Genomic DNA, 15,165 nt, shown 5'->3' with positions numbered 1-15,165 from the left:
AACATTTATAAATTGATATTTTTATATCAATAGTTTAGTTTTTGATATTTTGTTTTCACTTTGTGTCATAATTTCCCATGATTAGCTTATCAAGCTTTGTGTTCCTCTTTTTGTTTTTAACAAGTAGGCAGCTATTTTCTAGAAACCACAATATAAAAACTTGTTGTCATAATTTTTTCTCAACTTTCTTTATTTTTTTAAATATATGAAAAGAAAATTGCAAATCTTGATTTCACCAATTAATTTTACAATTCAATTTCAATGAAATTATTAAAGATGGAATACTGATTAGTTTCATAGATATTGTTAACCGTTAACAGTCTGAAAATGTTTTTTTTCCCTTCAAAAATCCGACTTAGGTTTGCAAAAATTACTCGGTCTCACTTTGACGAGCCCTGTTAGTAAATACAATTTTATCAGTACTTATATTATAATAAAGTTGCCTTTTATTGTTTTTTTTTATTGATTGATTTTCTTTTTCAAGAAAGGTCAATAATTGGCACTGTCACTGGTGGTATATATGCATATTCGATGATAAACAATCCTATTATTTTTAAAGTCCTTTATTTTTGCTTTCTTAAAAGAGTGGGAATCCTGTATTAAGTACATTTGAATATTTTTTTTAAAATTCATTCAATTACTTTTGTAAAATTGTACTACATTATTACATGCAAAAACTTTATATATTAAATTCCATGTAGTGTAGCCCTTGTTGCTGAACTTTATTCAGCCCAGCATTTGCTCTGTTTAATAGCATGTACAAGAGTAACTGTAATCTGGTACAAATTTTTTTTAAATTGATTATATAAAATTCATCATTCAATTTACTTCTGCAAATGTTTTCATATTTTGCAATATAATGTGGGTTCACTCTTTGCATCTTTTTCCACCCATCTACCCTATATGTCATTCTCAGTCAATTAGGAATTCATATCATAATTAACTAAATGTTGATAATTTTTACATTAAAATTGATTGAAGTCTGCAAATCAATGACTAGCAATAAAGAAACTTTAAAACAAAAATTTAGTTAAAGTTTTAAATTGCCATTGCATGAGAAAATGTAATTAATTACTGCATGCTCACTTCAATGCTTTTAAAACATACAAAGAAAATAATTAATTTTTTTCTTATCAATAAATAATTTATTAAAAAAACATGAAAAATATTTTAAATGATATTTTTTTGAAAAGTTATTGAATATTTTTAAGAAAATAAATAATATTGCTAGGAAATATGTAAATGACAGTTCATTTCACTTTTGGAAAATTTGTCATATATTTTGTGCCTACAACCAGTAAACATTTTCATTCAAACAACCCATTAATGATAATCTTATCTCCATCATTTTATTTTGCATTATACACAATACCTAAACACATAGTAAAATATACTTTTACTTTATTGTCTAAACAATTTATTATAAAAAAATAAGAATGTTTTTGAATCTGTATTACTAAGTACTTGATTACAAATTGCTATCGTAAATAATCGCAACCACTAACCACATATTTTTTCTTAAAAATGAAAAATATATTTTTGAATTTATTACAATATATTCTTGAAAACCAATTCCTATTATTATTATTATTTCCAATTACAGTCGAACCTCGCTATAGTTAACCGTCTGCGGACTCAGTAATGTGTCCACTATAACCGATGGTTCACTATATCCAAATTTTTTGAAGAATATTTTTTGCATAAGACAGTTGAATGATTGAAAATTGGCTTTGCAATTTTGCATAAGTTATTTAAAAAATTATTAACTAATTAACAGATAATAAAGCAAAAATTGATGAAAAAAGTAATTATGTCGCTAAATATTAGTTTTATTTTCACTTTTTATGAAAAAAAATTTTGATTTTTGATTGAATACAATTTGATTTTAAATTGAGTTCATCAATTTTCTTATCTACAATGTGCAAAGAATGCAAGATTTTTACATTTCGAACAAGCTTTCGAACCATCTTAACAAAGCATCTTCTACGTTTTCTCTTTCAGCTCCACGTAGTTTTTTCAATGTAACCATGTTTTTGCCGTATGCCGCAAGAATTGCACTTCGATTTTTCCAAATGTTTGAAACTGTAGATTTTGACAAGGAAAATTCCTTACGCAGTGTCGATTGATTGGTTCCATCATCAATACGCTTTACAATTTTAACTTTGTCCTCTATCGAAAACGCTTTTCTCTTTAGAGAATTTGCCATTTTCACTGCTTTTGAAATAAAAATCTTGTCTCAAATAGATAATGTAAGAATATGAAGAGAGCAGCTGTAGAATGAGTTAAATTGTTCCCCTTCTTGATTGTCAAGGGGTGATTTGTAAAGAATATGGTTTGAACAGATAAGAAAATTTCAAAAATTCAGCAGGTGGCCAAGTTAACTAGTTGTAGAGCAAGCTTGGGGAAAAGAGATAAAGCGAGGCTTGTCAGGGAGGGGGGAGTATAAGATAAATGATCTGTTTGACATTTATTTCAGTATAGTTGAAAGTGATAGGCATAAAGGAGAGTAATATGACGCATTTTATTGGAATGCATTCATTTTCAGTCCCAACACCTACAAGTTTAAAGATGGAGGACTGAAAAAGATATTTAAAGAAATGAAATTTGAGTCCACTATAACCGAGTTTCCGAGTTCTAAGCTGTTCACTATAAGCGTTAAAAATAACATTATTTAAATAGGTATACGGACGGGACCGCTAAAAAAGTTCACTACATCCGAGTGTTCACTATATCCCAGGTTCACTATAGCGGGGTTCGACTGTATTATTATTATTTCTTGAATAAAATGTAGACTTTTGATGAAAGTAAAGCATAATGTTTATAAATTAAAATTATTTTCCAAGTGAGTACTTGCAAACCTAACACTGATTTATTTGCTTTATTCCATACTATCTGTTGGAGTTTCAGGATGTTTGGAATAAAGTTCATTTGGCAATAATGACTCAGGATTTTCAGTGCCATTCTTCGTTACTGTAAAAAGTCATACCTCTAATTAACTATGCAGGTATTTGCATCGATTTTTATGAGGATATTAATGTTAACTTATTCTTAAAGGGCCTAGCCTATTTTTTTCTAACAATTCTTGCTACTCTTTTTTTTCCAAACTAGCACATTGTGGATTCTTCCTATTTATATGTTAACTTAGAAGCTCAGAAGTTAACTCTTTATTGAGTTTTGATAAATATGCATGCTTTGTGTAATCTTTTTATTTATGCCACGTTTGTTCTTCACTTTTGGCATAAATAGAACTTTTATTCTTGATATTGATTTTATTACCCATATTTATGCAATTGTTTTACAGTAAACTTCCGATTATCCACAAAAAGAGAATTCAGATCATCAGCGCTTCACCTTTTTTTCACAAGGACAAACAACATAACGTTTAGAATTGAGAACTAACAAATTCATAGAGATGAAACTATTTCAAGACTTTTGAGAACAACATACTAGCAAAGATTCATGTTTGTAGTCTAGATGTTCGCAACTAATCAAATAATAGGTCTACACTGAAACATTGCAGCTTCAAGTGCAATAAATTAGTAATAAGGAGCACTAAAAATGGTGAGAAACAGCAAAACAATGTGAGTCATGATTTACAGTTGTGGAACTACGAATACAGGATGAAGTTCAAATTTCAATGAATAGATTCCATCAAAGCAGTTTCTTCTCCTGGATGGTATTGTTGCTATTCAAAGCAATAATATTGATAGCAAAGTTTTTCCATCTTGCCTTAATTTGATGACTGGGAATGTATTATCCTCATGGTCATTAAGTTAGTCAACACATTCTTGGAACCCTTAACAGATTATCCCCAAATTTGCTTATCCGCGCTTCAAGGGTCACTCAATTCAGTAAATAATCGGGAGGTTACTGTATAGTTAAAAACTATCAACAAATTACTAATGCTGAAATTGCTAACTTCTAGGTCATGGGGAAATTGTTTTTCTTTTTTTTAAAAGAACTGAATCTTTGTTTATTATATGTAAAAATAAAAAATATATAATATTAATAACTTTTTATAAGTAGAGCTAACTAAAAGATCCAAATTGAAATTACAACATTTAGATCTTAATCTAGTTAAAACTATAAGTGAAACTTTTTATGCAAATATTCTAAATTTTTTTTGGTGCAAAAAGGAAAGAAATATATGTTGAGCAAACTTCCAATAAAAATAAATTTTAAAAAATGCATCTAATTTTGGATATAGTTTTTTTAGCTATTCAGTTTATTTGTTTTTTACAAAGCTCACGTTTTTAAATCAAAACTATCTGTGGGACACAAAAAATAATGTATTCATAATTATCCAAACACTTTTAATTAAATTTTTTTTAACGTTTTCTCAATTAATAATATTTATATCTTATTTGAATACAATCCCTTATTCGGCAGTCATTTTCCTAATGTAATTATTTCGGTAATTATGCATTGAAAGAAATTTCTATAAAAGTAAGTTATTATATAGTTTGTACAAATTAAATTTTTTTTTACTCCCAATTTATTGAAGAAAGCTGGGGGGACAGTAATTACACTCAATAAAGTAACACATGGAGTTTTTAAAATTAAGTAAAACTTATATACTATAAAATCAAACTTTAATATTCTTTCAAGAAAAATGCTCTTTATAACCCGGGAATTTTATTTTATTCATCTAAAGCCACCAATTGAGTTTTATTGCCACTTTATGTATTTGGGATAGTTTATACACAAATATTGGGGATATATTCAAAATTATGTGTAGAACAAAATACTCAAATTAATCTATGAATATGAATCATGTATACTTAAATCAATTAGAAATTCATACTAAATCAGATTAGATGTGAATTCATCTACAGATTTCTTGATTAATGTAATAAATTACTTAAAAGTTCAAAATTCCATTTTGGGAACAAAGGAACAGTTATGATATTTCATTTGCATTATTTTCTTAAAAATATAATTTAAATACAAAGTAAGTGTAATTGGTGCATATTTTTTTTTGCTCATTTAGAATTTTTAATCACAGTTTAACATGAAATAATAGTAATTAAAAAAATAAGACAAATAAAAAAGAATGCTTTAGCATGGACAAGTTAAAGAAAAGAATTGAGAAAAATGACTCTTTTAATTTTTGACGTGTATGAATTTGGTGACACGATTTTCCTGCTCATTTTAAAGCATCAATATAAACAAGATTTAACCCTTCTACTAAGTTTTTAACAGTTCTTTAAAATTTGTTTATTTTGTAAATAATAATAGAATGTTTTTTTGTGAAAATTTTTTTCTATCACTTTAATAAGATTCCATTACTTTTCATTATTTTTTAAGCATGCTACCTTTTTTCAATAAGTCAATATAACATTTTCATGAAATAGTAATGTAATACATTTAATTAATTGTGTTAAGCAAGATCAAATACAGGGAAACTTTAAATATTAGTTAAAGTAGTGCAAATATCAAATAATTCTTTATTCTATTGCCTTAAAGTCAAATTTAATATTTATTCATTCACTGTGATCATAATTATTGATAAGCTTGCTAGGGGTTAAATCTTTATTTAAAAAATTGTAATTAAATCTGAAGAATTGAAATATATTTTGTGTCCTGAAATCTTAAGTAATATTCTGTGGATACCTGAAAAATGAGCAAAATAAAATCTTCATTTTAAACTCTGCTGAATTTCTCTTAACATAGTACAATTTTGATATTCTGAATCTCTTCTGGTAAGAAAAAAAATTTAAATATCTTATGCTATTTGCAAATAAGTTTAGTTAAATTTAATATAGTTACTAATATCAAAATAACTTTCCTTTCTTACTATGCAACTTACAAAATGTATATCACACATTAAAAAAAAAATTTATTCATAAAAATCATTTTTTCAGTTATATTAACATTTACATGAATGAAATAGTTTAGTTTTCACTATTTAAATTATGAATTCTAAGAGAAATAAAACTTATTTCTCATTGTTTAATATTGTTTATTTTTAGTATAATTTTTTTTATTAAAGCATTTAATGAATTTTTCAAATTTCTTATACAATATTTAAAAATTTTTCTTTTTTTAATTAAGTTATAACTCAGGAAACTGATTTATTTGTAAATCTATATATATATATTTCTCTTACACGGCGACAAAAAAATCCTCATTACAACTTCCCGAATGGCAACGCTAGAAAATCAACCAATGATTGCCGCTAAAAATGTCACATGCCAAATCTAGCTGAAGTGGCTCAACATATAGCCCTTTTAAAAACGGAAACTGGAATAACCAGAGAGAGCATCAGCAGGTTGTTCAATTCAGCTGCGGCAATCTCATACTATTAAGCTAGGCAGAAGTGAGTAGTCTTTGTTGATAGATCTCCATTTTAATATTTTGTCAAAAGCGCTTTTTTTCACAAATTTATGTAGACTGAACCAGTTTTTAGTCATGGACAACTTTATGTTGTCCTCTCTAGGGTTAGATCATTTGACAGCCTAACAGTGATAGCTCCAAGTCCAGAAATTTATAATTGTGTGTTTAAGGAAGTTCTTAATCTTTAATAGTAATTATTTTTTGTTATTAACAAAGCCCTTAATCTTTCTCAGTATTTGTTCGTATTTAGTATTTATTTCAAATTAATGTTTAGTATCTGCAAGTTTTTCTTATGTATGTCAAAGTTCAACGATTTATTCTTATGTTTTTAACAAAGTTGTGAATCGTTCATGGTTATTATTTTTTAAAAACATAATGTTTTGTTTATGCAGGTTTTTCCATTGCAATTCACTTATTTCAATTTTTAATAGACTTAATTATAGCCAAAATTTTAACCTTTTTAAAGAGATATCAGTTTTAGAAATTTTATCTTAAGATTTTATACTATAGCACATTTCTAATGGGCTTAACGAATTACATGTCATTTATTTGAATTCAAATTTATTTTAATGACTTAGTATTTACTACAAAGATGTAATTTTTTTAAAAAAAAAAGTTGTTATATGGATTTGAATGATTGTTTTGAGAATTTTGCGCATTTGCAATGTACCTAAGTTAGTCGCGAGCAAAACGAGCTTGGCTTGCGAAGCAAACCATTTAAGATTGCGTAGCAATTTTCGGGGGTTGGTGAGCGTTAGCGAGCAGGGGGCGCAGCCCACTTGTATATTTTAATTCTTTAATAACTCGTTCCATATATATATATATAACTTATGTTGCCTACTTTTTAATAAAATTAATTTTGTAGCAGATTTTCTATGTACTTTTGAGAGTAATGGGCATTTCTACATCAATCATTCAATAAAAAAATTAAGGTCAATAATTTGGATAAGCTAAACATGTTTGAAATTAAAATTATTATTAATTTAAATTAAAAAAATTACATTAAAAATTTTTTACAATTTGTGAATTAATAGATAGAGAGTTGACCTAGAGAGCTAAATTGTGTGATATTAAGATTTTCAGAGCATTTTATGGCATGTAGCATAGCTAAACTATGAAAAAAATTATTTTTTACTTAAATGTAAATATTAAAGCTTTAAATTTTTTTAAAATAATAAAATTTAATTTCCTTTCTCTGTTTTGGAAAAGTTGACACCAAAAAAATAAATTAATAAATAAAAAAACAGCCAAACTAGTCTTTAGTTTATCATTTGCATAAACCAAGTAGTAATTAAAATCGCAAAATTCGCCATTAAAAAGAAGTTTTATTAAAAAGTGGCTTCTTCATTTGAACTACTAATTTTCATAACCTATTCTGGTCAAAATTGTGATATTTGTTATTCCTTTTATTAAATAACTCATAATAAAATAATTATACCCTAGGGAACAAATTTTTTGTTGTGTTTATGCAAGTACTTGATCTTAATTAATTCCAATGTATGAATTTCATATATGTAATTTCCAGTTTTGTTTCTTTAAAGCTGAGTTCACAACTATATAAAGAATGTATTGTGTGTATATATATATATATATATATATATATATATATATATATATATATATATATATATATATATATATATATATATATATGTTATTTTTAAACATTGAAAAAATTAAAAAGTAACATGAAAATTAAAAGTAACATTGCACAATGTATTTTTGAATGAAATAATAACATAACATAAGAATAAAAATTGATGTGGTCCAAAATATTAAAATATTTTATTATAAGCACTACAATTCATTTATAAAAGGAGAAAAAAAATTAATTATTTGAAATTACTTTTCAGCATCACCTTTAGCTTTGATCACTGCATATAAACAATTACATGGAATAAACAAGTGTTTGACAATTTTCTTTCAAGTCTTAGTAGTCCTAATGCTTTTCGCTTTTTGTTAATTAGAGCAACTTCTTATAGTTCTTTCTTTATTATCCATTAACTATCAGTTGGGTAAGATCTGGGGAATTAACTAGCTACGGTGCCATTATGATTTTGTATTAAGCAATATTTTAGTGTATGGTGTGAGGCTAGTTGAAAAATAAAATCATCTTCATTTGTGCTCATGCAATTCCATACTATCACACCAGCTTCATGCACTTTTTCCGATACTATTGTATAAATGTATATCCAAACTCAAATGCCTTGATTTTCATAAGAGGCACAGAACATAGTTTCGTCACTAATATTTTCTTTCAGTCTTTCAAGCCCCATAACAAACTTGATTTGTATCATCACTTTCTTTTAAGCTTTTGTTTTATAGTCTTAAATAGTTTTGTTTGAGAAAAATATGAAATTGAAGGTGCTGAATTGATTTTTTTTTAACTTCACCATTCAGATTTTTTTTTTTTCAATTTATGTTTGATTTTTGGTAACCATTAAAATTATTATTTCTTTTTATTCTACTGATACTGCTATATGATTCTTGGTGAGAATAATCTGAACTGTTAGCTATATATATTTGAATTTTACTTGTTTGATATGAGTTATTAACTCTAAGTTTTATTGATTCTGAAATATCAGGAAAAACGTTCCCTTTTGAAACAAGCATAAAACACAGAAAATCAAAATAATCGTTTAACAAATCAATAAATTAGTTTTTTTCTTGGATATTTAATATATATTTCAATAAAACAATTTTTTTTTTTAGTTTGCCCTTTGTCTTTTTTAAACGTAGTCTGGCATATATCTGCTGTTATAAAAAATTTCCTTATTTTTTTCTTTAATTTTTCCTTAGCCCATTATAAAGCCTGTATTGTATGACATATTCTGTTTTCCTATGTTTTAATTTATTTTTTCTCAAGTGCAGTCTCACTTTTCAAGTCAAGATCATTATAAATAAAATACACCGTTCATATCGTTATAAATAAAATATTAAGAAACTACTCCAACATAAAATTATAATAACTATGTATTTGACTAGTAAAATAAGCTTATTTTGCAAAAAATATCGACCTTTAAAAGAAAAGTTTATTTGAAAATTGACTAACCCTGAATTTTTATTATAAAAACTTTTTGTTCGACTTCTAAACTTATAAGTCCATATTCAAATACTAACTAAATGTATAACTTTAAATTTATAATTTTTATTCAGTAAGGGTCAGATATTCCATTTAAATGCTTGACTTATGTTTATTTTGTCCTAAATTGAAGTACATCAAAATCAGAGGAGCTTCATTATAAAGTAATAAACTAATGCAGTATATATACCTGAAACTCAGTAAAGTTGAAGTCTCTATGCACCCTTTTAACTTTCAAACAGCTGCAGCTATTTTAAAATGTCTGTGGCTATTATTGTGTCTAGGTATTGTAAAATAGCTAGTACTGCATGATTATATTATTTAGAATGCCAACCCGAAGAAAGTTGGGGATTTGTCTCGACAAGATATGCGCTCTATTTTTAAGAGATTAGGGGAAAAGTAATGATCATGTAAAGTCTTTGAAAATTATTTCTCATTTTGATAATGTATATAGTGCTTAAAAATATTTTTTAGGTGCTTAAAAATTACTTTTTTTACTTATTTTTGTGTGATTACGCTACACACCCTGGAAAAGCTCTTTGAGTACTTAAACTGATCATAATACAGCAAAAATTGCTAAATCCCAACTCTTTCATAAAAAGTAAATATGTTCAGTTAAACCTATTTGCACAGAAAAACCCTTATAACTTCCAAACTATGAAACTTTCAAACTTCATTATCTTCACTTGTCTTTATGTCTGACACATATTAATTGATTTTTTGTAAATAAATAGTAATTTAAAAGTTTTTATACGAAAATGGCTGCAGAAGCTCACTTTGAACTTAAAATATCTGCATTTTGCTTTAAACTATAACTTTTGAAACATTTAACAGCTTTGTTCTAAATATTCTTATGTTCACTTATTTTGGTAGAATGATTCTAGAATTTATTTTCTTCCAATTTTAAGTAATAAAGTCTCCTAGTTTTACTAGTTCCTTAGCTTTGTGATTACATATTTGAGATTAAAAGAGTAAATATGATGTAAGTACTCATTTTTCCTAACATAGAAGTTATTTAAAATTTTAATAACGTCACTGGGAAATAAAATTATATATATATTGGAATGAATGTCTGTATGTCTTTGTGCTAAGTCTGTGTTCCAAAAATAATGAAATTTGGCATGTTTATAACTCATAGCACTAAGAAGATCAGTGTCATAGCATTCTATGACGAACTGTTCAAGCGGGATAAGCAAGCGACAAATTTCATAGTTAATTTGTCTTGCAAGGCACAAGAAACGTTACTGTTATAAATGTTAAACTGAATAATAATGAAACCCAAAAACCATAAGATAGTGCAATTCTCCAAAAATGCCTTTTATTTAAAAGTATTCTTGTTCTGAAGGTTATATTTTTCTTCAAATTGTATTTTCATGTATCTGACATTCATTGCTTGAAAATATTTTACGTTTTTCAGCAGGTGAGCTACACTGATTCGCTTCTAACAGATCAGCATTTGAATCCCAGCCCTCCTTCTACCAGTTCCTCTTGCTGGTCAATGTCTTCTTCTGTATCCTTACCTCCAGGCAGAGTCAGAAGTAAGTTAGTTATTTGTCTATTTTTTTTTTAATTTAATTCTAAAGGCTTTTTCTTATTCCATTATAGAAATTTTTTTTTTCATAAGATTTTTTTTTCTTATTGTAATTTAAGCAATAGCTTTCTTGATTTTTTGGTGGTCAGCCAACAATTATCTAATCCGAATTCAACTAAATTAAAGAGCATTTTTACGCTAAATTAATTTATGCATTTTATAAGGTATTAATCATAAACTTTTGTATAGAAGAAAAGGAAATTCTTACTTTTTGAAACCACAAACTTTTTATGTTCTACATTATTTTATGACTCATTTTAGTTAATTTTTACATGAAAGATTTTAACTAGATTTCCTTATGTATAGTGCTCAAAATAAAAAGGACAACCCTAAGTAGCTTTTGATTTAATATTATCGGATCTTTACCTTTTAGGACTCTATCTTAATGGTTCAAGGGCGTGACCTCAAATATGCTGATTAATTAATGCAGGCAAAAATTTAAGTTACACACATAAATGTATTTTCTCTGTATAAACATACTTTTCTTTGTTGATGGTTTCAAATTTCAAACCCCCAGAATATAGGATCTAACGGTATTCTGGAAAATATATTCTGGATAGCCTGGGCAGGAGTCACTACCAGAATTTGAACCCCTTAATGTCAATTTTACTTTTTACGTATTTCACCATCAGTCTTAGAACTTTTTAAGCGAATTCAAAAGTTTTTGCTTATAATTATGCTTAAAAAAATTTATGAAGATTCTATACAAAATACAACTTTTAGTATATATAACTTTTTTTTAAATTTAATAGTAATAGTCAAAAAACTATTGGATTGTAAAGTATAGAAGTTTTTAGATCATTTTAAAGAATGCAGTTGTAAATTGCGAAATGCAAAATTTAGCAAAATTGTTCGATTAGTTTTTGGGAAATCAAATGCATTACTGTTAAGTAATATTAAATATTATTTGTGCATTTTAGAGTTCAGATCCTTAATAGTTAAAATAATTTAAAATAAAAAATGTTATTGAAGTAAAATTTATAATATTTAATATATATATCTTTCTTTTAAACAAAATCTGATTTTTATGTACCCTGATAAAATTGTCCTCCGATGTTTCATTCAAGGCTGCTACAACCCTAAACACGAAATCACCTGGTATATTTCTTTGCTTAGCAAGTTAATTATTTTTTTGCTAAAACTACTTCGGCAGAGAGACCTTATAAAAAAAAGTTCTTTATATATCATTGTTAATAAGTCGGGTTGATTTTGGTTAGTTAGTTTTAAATGGTTTGCATTAATTAAATAATATTAACCTTTTTTTATTACTAATATTAAGAATTTTAGTGTAGTTTTATAGTTAAATGGTATTTAGTATTTATACATTTTATTAGAATTTTAATCATTAAACACAAAAAGAATTTAAAAAAAATTCTGATTGAAATGAAATGTTACACTGTTAAATCTGTATTTCTTAAACAAAACATGATTTTAACACTGATAAAATGTACACAGCATAAGTTAATTATTATTTTCTTTTTTTTTACTAAAATTACTAATGCCGAAAAATCTTAAATACTAATTTTGTTAATTTGTATAACAGAACAGGAAAACTTAAAAGATAGTTTATGTTTTCTCAGAATTAAGAAGAAACTTCAAAAACCCATCTTTTTCAAAATAGGTTAAAATGAATGTAAAATCTGCCTCATTGATCTGCCTTTAAAGGTGACTGTTTTTCTATCAGCGATTATTAGTATATTTGGGCATTACAATATCAGCGAAACATGAAGAGAATATATTCAAAACTTACATTCTGTGCTTGCATAGAAAAAAAAGTAGGATTTGTCAAAAGATGTTTGAAGACGGGCTAACAACTAAATTAATCACCAATCTGTTTGCAGAGTTGCTACTCCACAGGGAAAACCTGGAAAATGCAGGGAATTTAAAAATCACCTCAAGAAACAGGGAAAATGCAGGGAATTTTGATTTTTTTCTTTGCATGCTGGGAAAATACAGGGAATTTTGTTTCTTATTTTTGTTTCCTATTATCTCTTGTTTCTTATTATCTTTTGTTTCTTATTATCTTTTAAAAAATGGTGACCACTCAATGCGTGATATTTAACCATGATATTTCAGCTATACTAAACAATATAGCTCACACAAGAACACAGTAATTGTTGTTTCCTCTTAATATATTGTGTATAATATGTATAGAGATTTTTTTTTTTCCAGATTTGAGTGGTAACCCTGATTTGTGTCAGTTTTGCTATTACTACAAGAATATATAAAACTTTTCCCAACTGAAGCAACCATCATTCACAAGCTGCATTATGCACGATTTGATCTTATTAGAGGACTTTTTGCTTGCTTTGTGAAACATGAAGCATTTTCAGCAATCGGAAATTAAACACACAAAAAAGGATATAGCGAACGTAAAAGATATAGCAAACAAAAGCAATCATTTAAAAAGTGATTAAATTTATTTTATTTTTTTGAAAAAAGAGTTAATTAACTCAGCACCAAAATCCAAAATTTAAAAAATTATGTTGTATGTATAATGTATTTATGCAATAAAATGAAAAATAATTATCTAAACAGTTGCTGATTATCATATAATTTTTCAAACTAAAATAGCAATTTTCGTATGTTAAGGAATTAATATATATTCCTACTTTACAGTTATTGATGTGTTTCACAGGACTCTGGCTAGATTACATTATAATATGAACATGGTGATTCCAATTGTGAAAATTTATTTTATTTTCTAAATAATTTAAAAAGTCACGTTTCTGATATATTTGATGTAAATCATGGAACAGTATTAATTAAAAGAAATGGAATGTTAATGTATGTTCTCAGTAGTTTTAATTTTCTAAATCATGCAGTTTCTCACGTAATAATTGTCTCTTATGTGAACTGAAGAAAAATATAATTTCTAGCTTATTTTTTCAATTGGTAATTTTACTTTTTACTAAATATTAAGTATTGTTGTAATCATTTACTTAATAATAAATTAGTACACAAGTTTATGTCAACACATTGTTATTTATTATCTTAAATTGTCTGTAATTTATTATTAAACGATTGCACACGCGTAAAATTTACTTGCTTGGAAATTCAGCTTTTTTTTTTCCTTTTGAACAATCTCATCCCTGTGTAATAATTTTTTTTTTTTTTAGGTGTCTTGGATTAGGTTGAAAAGATTTTCATGACTGTTGACTGTTGGAGAGTATCCTTACACAGGTGACACTCGATTCCACAGTGTATACATGCAAATAAGTAATAATTGGGCACTCCAAATTAAATATCTGCAAATGAGGGCCTGTATGAGTGTCAGGTCCCACCCAAGAGTATTGTGGGTGGTGGGTGAGTCATTTATGATCCAAATTTTCTATCAATATTTGCTTGCAAAATTTTGTAATAGTGGAGTTTGGGACATTCAGGTCACTGCAAGGCTTAAGTGTCCCAAATCTTTTTTTTTATTTTTTTGCCTAAATTTATGTTTAGAATATTTTCCCTGGCTTTTATGTGTGCTATTTGTCACATGTTATGTTATTATTTTTGGTAAAGTATTTTTTCACATATATACAACGGCATTGCCGAGTGGAAGGATAAAAAACAGGTCTTAGGCAGGGAAGGAGGGTACAAAATTTATTTATTAATTATTAGACAGAAAACGTTTATCAAAGTGTGGTCACGAAATGTTGTGCTTCTCAATATAAGTTAAGGAAAATCTTGCAAAGTAAATCTAAAATGTTTCATTTTAGGGAATAAGGGAAATCTTAGTAATTTTAATTGGTTTATTAAATAGGATACTTGATTCCCACAAAGAGCAATATATATATATATATATATATATATATATATATATATATATATATATATATATATATATATATATGAACACATTAAACAGAGAAGAACTAATTCAAGAAAAAATATTACTAAAGAAAATTGAGAAGTTTTATTTTTCTGCACATAAGCTGCAGAAGCCATAAAATAAGATAAAATACAAAGAAAACAAGGGGATGAAATATTTTTTAAGTAAAGCATTTTGTTTTTGTGCTTCTTACATATTGTATTGATGTATTTTGCTTCATACGATACAATATTAGAAAGGACTCTGTTCTGTGGATGTAATTGTGTAAGCTAATGATGACATTATATCTTTTAATTTTTTATTGCCAACTTTTTAATTTTTTAATATTTTTAAAAA

General features: G+C 26.5%; 1 long non-coding RNA gene across 8 annotated transcripts in view; it reads left to right on the top strand.

Moving 5' to 3' along the window:
- Positions 1-15,165, top strand: part of LOC147816807 (uncharacterized) — a 32,912-nt gene that overhangs the window by 15,143 nt on the left and 2,604 nt on the right. For 3 of the 8 annotated variants that reach the window (XR_015431607.1, XR_015431666.1, XR_015431678.1), the window contains 3 exons: positions 10,836-10,956; positions 13,182-13,418; positions 14,129-14,315. This is a non-coding gene — a long non-coding RNA (uncharacterized LOC147816807). Of the gene's footprint in view, positions 1-965; positions 3,005-3,326; positions 3,562-10,835; positions 10,957-13,181; positions 13,419-14,128; positions 14,316-15,165 lie in introns of those variants that run through there. The other 5 variants (XR_015431863.1, XR_015431782.1, XR_015431823.1 and 2 more) reach the window with 5 other exon arrangements.

This window comes from Parasteatoda tepidariorum, chromosome 1, assembly GCF_982258835.1.
Source record: "Parasteatoda tepidariorum strain Cologne lab strain chromosome 1, Ptep-v5.0, whole genome shotgun sequence".
Lineage (NCBI taxonomy): Eukaryota > Metazoa > Arthropoda > Arachnida > Araneae > Theridiidae > Parasteatoda > Parasteatoda tepidariorum.
This window is presented reverse-complemented; position numbering and strand designations above follow the sequence as displayed.